The following is a 6,478-nucleotide window of genomic DNA, read 5'->3' as shown; positions in this document are numbered from 1 at the left end:
AGAATGCAAAAAGCAATATGAACAGAGAAAGAAACAGACACCCAAACCGTTACCCAAGCCAGACCATCAACAACAGCCAGAGTATCCAGCCAAGACACCTCCCATGTTCTGTTGGAGATGTAGCCAAAAGGGATATTCTTCAGCTACATGTCCAAGACCGTATCAAGTAAACCCTTCCAGAAGGCAAACAACAACAGGCAAACACACCTAACTCCCTTCACAGGAACGACCATCCTACTCTGGGTGCTTTGACCAGAGTTGAAACCCCAAGAGTCACTGCCTACACCCCCCCATCGACACCCCCCTCCTTTCAGTCAATACCGCACCAACTGGTGTTACCCCTGTCCATAGGTCCATGGACAGGAAGAGCCATCCTGGACACCGGGTCATCCTACACACTGCTCAATGAGAAACTGTGGAAGGAGGTTAAAGGTCCACACTATAACTTGAAGCCGTGGACAGAAGGTCCACTCTATCTGGCTGATGGTGAGGCTAAACGACCACTTGGATGGAGTGAGGTAGAGTTCTGCCTGTGTAACCACTCCTATATGATTCCTTCTGTTATCCTACAAACCAAGAACCTTGCTTTTCCTGTCGTGTTGGGAATTGATTTCGTGTACTTCAGTGGTGTCCAGATTGATATCGCACACAATTGCTACTGGTTTCCATACAATCCGAGCAAGAAGCATTTCTTCCAGTCAGAAGCTTCAAAGTTACATGATTGGGGTCCAAATGTGGCAGTCTTCTCTGCCATTGCTCCGGTACCACTAACCCTTGATAATCCTTCTGATGATCTCCTTTTACAGGCTGTGAGAAGAGCTCAGCTGGAACAGCCAGAGGAGTTAAGGCTGTTGGAACAGCTGCAGAATAACGCTGATGTATGTACTTCAAAGCTGGGACGTACCGGGCTCCTGAAGCACAAAATATTCCTTACACAGGAAATGCCGATCAAGCAGAAGCCATATCGTTTGTCCCCAGCGAAGCTAATCATCCAAAAGGGAATCATTAATGATATGTTGACACAAAATATAATTGAACGTTCATCCTCTCTCTGGGCTGCTCCTGTTGTCCTCATCCCAAAAAAGTCCGGTGGTCTTAGATTTTGTGTGGACTATAGGAAGACCAACAAGGTTTCCCAGACTGATGCCTATCCTCTTCCCACCATCCAAGAGATCCTGGAGTCATTGTCTGGTGCGGTTATGTTCACTACCCTTGACCTCAATAGTGGCTATTGGCAGGTTGAGATGGACCAGGAAAGCAAGGACAAGACTGCTTTTGTCTGTGCTGAGGGCTTGTTTTCCTTTAAGGTGATGCCTTTTGGATTAAAGAATGCACCTGCCACTTTCCAAAGACTCATGGAGATTACGTTAGGTGAGCTCAAAGGGAAGATCTGTTTCGTCTACCTGGACGATATAATTATCTACTCCCAGAACAGAGAACAACACTTTCAAGATCTTCAAGCAGTTTTGGACAAGCTAAGGGAAGCTGGTCTGACATTGAACATGAAGAAGAGCAACTTCTGCCAAACCTCCCTGAAGTTCCTTGGCCATATTGTGTCTTTTGACGGCACTCATGTGGATCCTGAAAAGACCAAGGTGGTACAAAATGTCCCTGTCCCAACCACACTCAAGGCCCTTCAACGGTTCCTTGGGATGGCTGGATGGTACCATCGGTTTGTGTTGAACTTCTCCCAGGTGGCAGAACCCCTCAACGCATTGACGCGAAAAGGTGCGAAATTCTGATGGACGGCAGAGTGCCAGACCTCTTTTGAAACCCTGAAACGACACCTCGTCACACCTCCCATTTTGGGTCATCCCAACTTTGATTGCCCTTTTGTTGTTTACACTGATGCAAGTGATGTTGGACTTGGTGCTGTTCTAGTCCAACAGACTGGACTTGGCACTGAAGAAGTGCTAGCGTTCGCCAGTCGAACATTGAATGGAGCAGAACGGAACTACTCCACAACCGAGCAAGAGTGCCTTGCAGTTGTCTGGGCTTTGGAAAAGTGGAGGTACTACCTGGAGGGAAGACACTTCACTGTGGTCACTGACCATTCCTCCCTTGTGTGGGTGTTCAAGACCAACAAACCAAGCACCAGACTCATCAGATGGGCTCTACGGTTGCAAGAGTTCACCTTTGCAGTAGAATACATGAAAGGAAAATACAACACTGTTCCAGATGCCTTATCCAGAGCTCCTGCTGGTGGTAATGGTGGCTCTCATCTTACATGTGCTACTGTCCTGTCAAGCAGTCGAGACTCACCCAAAACTGACTTTCCCATCTCTGATGAGGCCATTTGGAAAGCCCAACAGGATGATCCAGAAGTACAGGCTTTGTACCAGACTATTCTGGAAGATGGAGAAAAGATGGTCAATCCTACCACCAAGCTGACCATCATTGAAGACAAAGTCTACCGAGTTGTACAACTACCTCACAGAACACTATACCAAATGTACATACCTGAAACTCTACGCCTTCAACTGCTTCAACATTTCCACGAAGACCCGTTAGCTGGTCATTTGGGCAGGTTCAAAACCTACAAGCGGTTGCAAGCATTACTGTACTGGCCACATCTAAGCATGGATGTGAAGTCACACATCCGAAACTGTCAGGTTTGTCAAATGTACAAACCATAAGGTAGAAAGCCTGCTGGCAAGTTGCAGCAAACTGTGGTTACCCGACCTTGGGAAATGTTAGGAGTGGATTTGATGGGTCCATTTCCTAGAAGCTCCAATCAGAATGCGTACATGCTTGTTTTTGTTGATTACTATTCCAAGTGGGTGGAGCTCTTTGCCCTGCGTCAGGCCACAGCAAGGACCGTCTCTAACATCCTTACGAAAGAGATCCTGACTCGCTGGGAAGTGCCTGATTACATCCTGTCTGATCGAGGTTCCCAATTCATCTCTGATCTCTTTGAGGAGACCTGCCAAAGATGGAACCTGAGACAGAAGTTGACCACGGCCTATCACCCACAGACCAACCTCACTGAGAGAGTTAATCGAACCTTGAAGACAATGGTTGCTTCTTATGTAGGAACCCAGCACAAACACTGGAACAAGCACCTTCACGAGTTTCGATTTGCCCTGAATTCTGCTGTGCAAGAGTCCACTGGAGTCACACCTGCAGAGCTGAACCTGAGTCGTCCCCTCCGAGGACCCTTGGAGATGGTGCTACAGCCCCAGCAGGTTACTCCAGACGCTGCTTGCTATGACCAGGTAGTCCATCTCCACGACTTGAGAGCTCGTCTCAAAGAACATGATCCAGGCTCGACTCAAGCAGAAGAGAAATTATGATAAGAAGAGACGAGACATGCAGTTCCAGCTTCGTGATCGGGTGTGGCTTCGCACTCATCCTTATTCAAAAGCTGAACAATTCTTCTCAGCCAAGCTCGCTCCTAAATGGCAAGGACCATATAGGATTGTGGAGCAGAGAGGCCCTTTGAACTACCGAGTGGTGAAAGAGGACACAGGTGAAGATATGCGCGTTGTCCATGTCTCGCGCCTTAAGGCCTGTTACCCCTCGGCTGAGGAATTGGAGGAGATTGAGCGCCGCAAGGTCCTGGAGATCTTTGAAGAGGAAAGTGAGGAGACTTTTCTCGGATTCCCAGACCCAGAAGTCTCACGCCTTAAGGCCTGTGACCCCTCGGCTGAGGAGCGTGAGCGCCAAAAAGTACTGAATATTTTTGTAGAGTAAAGTGATGAGGAGACCTTTCTCGGTTTCCCCGACCAAGATGTGCCTTCCAGGGCAATGGTCGGCTTTTTCCAGGGGAGGGGGTGTGTGACGGCCCTGAATTTTTCTGAAACGTCTCAGTGCTTCTCCTTCCAATAGGGCGCTTTCCCTTTAATTCTCAATTTAATAGTGCTTCTCCTTCCAATAGGGCGCTTCCCCTTTAATTCCCAAATAAAAAGTCAGCATCAGCTGCGCAAAAGTGGGGTTATATGGAGACGTGAATGAGGATGTGTTCAACCCTCAGTTCTGAAGCTTCTCTCTTCCGTTTGTTGTGTTGCTTTAAAAGTGTGCTTTGTGTAGCCTAATAGCAAATCTACCCAGGATCGGATCCAGTCTTTGCATCCGTGGACTACACCTCTCCGTTGTTTTTCGTGGCCTTTCTCCGCTGGAGATCTGTCGGCGGATTGGCTTGTCTGACTGACCGACTGACTACAACCTTTTTTGTATACGGTATTTCATTTGTTTTGGTGTGATGTATACCGTGATGATTTATGTAGTTAGTTGTAGTTGAGGACTTATTAAGATGTGATACGCTTTATAGTTGTGTGGTAAAATATTTGTAATTTTGATTGTATGATTGACACTGGGTTTACGCTACACTGGTATGAACAGACAAACATTGAACGGATGTTCTTCAGATTACAAGACCGAATTATTTAGCACATCACTGTTTCCTGCTTAGAATTTCAACATTCTGTAAAGTAGGAGTTGGGTCAATGCAATAATTTTAAATGGAGAAGCTGGGGATTGAAGCCAGGACCTCATACATGCAAAGCATGCGCTCTACCACTGAGCTACATCCCCTTTCTGGGAGAGAAAAAAATGTTTCTTATTTTATTTTATTTCACCTTTATTTAACCAGGTAAGCTAGTGGAGAACAAGTTCTCATTTAGAACTGCAACCTGGCCAAGATAAAGCAAAGCAATGCGACACAAACAACAACATAGAGTTACAAATGGAATAAACAAGCGTACAGTCAATAACACAATATAAAAAAAGAAAGTCTATATACAGTGTGTGCAAATGGCATGAGGAGGTAAGGCAATAAATAGGCCATAGAAGCAAAGTAATTACAATTTAGCAAATTAACACTGGAGTGATAGTTGAGCAGATGATGATGTGCAAGTAGAAATACTGGTGTGCAAAAGAGCAGAAAGTAAATAAAAACAATATGTGGATGAGGTAGGTAGATTGGGTGGGCTATTTACAGATGGGCTATGTACAGCTGCAGCGATCGGTTAGCTGCTCAGATAGCTGATGTTTAAAGTTAGTGAGGGAAATATAAGTCTCCAGCTTCAGCGATTTTTGCAATTCGTTCCAGTCATTGGCAGCAGAGAACTGGAAGGAAAGGCGGCCAAAGGAGGTGTTGGCTTTGGGGATGACCAGTGAGATATACCTGCTGGAGCGCGTGCTACGCGTGGGTGTTGTTATCGTGACCAGTGAGCTGAGATAAGGCGGAGCTTTACCTAGCATAGACTTATAGATGACCTGGAGCCAGTGGGTCTGGTGACGAATAGGTAGCGAGGGCCAGCCGACTAGAGAATACAGGTCGCAGTGGTCATATCAATACAATTTTCCTTTTCTTTACACTGTTCTAATGAATGTACATTTCCATAATATCAGCTATCTTCCATAAACGTCGAACAAGGATTGAACCCAAGTGCTTCAGTTTACAGAAACGGATGATTTAGCATATCTATTTCCTTCTTAGAATGTCAACATTCTGGAAAGTGGGAGTTGTGCAAAAGATAATTTAACAACTAAATACACTCAACAGAGAAGTTGGGGATTAACGTTGGACCGCATACATGTAAAGTACTGGCTCTACCATAGAGATACATCCCCTTACTATAATAGCTGTGTTGCAATATTGATACAACTTGCTTTTTCTGCAAAGTCCTCCAATAAAAGCACAGGTCCATGATATCAGATGTCTTTCATACAGGCACGGACGGGATTTGAACCCATGATCTTCGGTTTACAAGACCGACGCCTTACCACTTTTTTTTTTTATCATCAAAAATTCTTGTTTACAATGTTTACAGTACAATCTACTGTTTACAGTACAATCCACAGAGAACAATACAGAAGACACTAGACTAACAGAGGCAGGTGAACAATTCACCCCCTATCAAATTCAAGGAACCCAAAGAAAAAAAAATTATACAAAAAACATACATAAGAGCGTCTGCTAAATGACTTAAATGTAAATGTAATGACTAAGACATAACAAAAACAAAAAAAATAAAAAATAAAAATAAAAAAACAGGCAAAGAAAAATAAAAACTCTTTCAAATAACAATCAACAAAGAAAATATCAAAACAGTGCTTTCAAAAATTATAAGTGATACCTCCACTCTCCTCACGTGAAATTAACCCACTCCCTTCAACAAAAGATTCATCAAAATATTCCATCCCATAACTAAACAACATGTCTATGTGTTTACTAAACAGTGATATAAAGATAATCCACACCTGAACCCTCTTTCTGTCCAAAGAAACATAATTCCTCCTACAAAAAATAGCATACCTCACAAAACTCAAAACCATATTCAACAAACACACATTAACACCCTCACATTTACCAGACACTCCAAATAACAAAAGTTCCTCCCACGCATACTTTTTCACAAAATCTCCCCCCCAGTTTCTACATAACATTTCCTTAACTTTACCGAAAAAATATTTTAAATCCTCACATTCTATAAACAAATGCATAAGAGTTTCCGGGAAACGTCCACATACGTCG

At 44.1% G+C, this 6,478-nt stretch overlaps 1 non-coding gene across 1 annotated transcript; it reads right to left on the bottom strand.

Moving 5' to 3' along the window:
- Positions 1-4,461: 4,461 nt before the first annotated feature.
- trnaa-ugc (transfer RNA alanine (anticodon UGC)) lies at positions 4,462-4,533 on the bottom strand. The gene has a single exon. It is a non-coding gene; the product is annotated as a tRNA-Ala (tRNA).
- Positions 4,534-6,478: the final 1,945 nt, after the last annotated feature.

The sequence above is a fragment of the Salmo trutta genome, unplaced genomic scaffold, assembly GCF_901001165.1.
Source record: "Salmo trutta unplaced genomic scaffold, fSalTru1.1, whole genome shotgun sequence".
NCBI classification, from domain to species: domain Eukaryota; kingdom Metazoa; phylum Chordata; class Actinopteri; order Salmoniformes; family Salmonidae; genus Salmo; species Salmo trutta.
The sequence above is the reverse complement of the archived record's forward strand: the minus strand, read 5'-3'. Positions and strand labels throughout refer to the sequence as shown.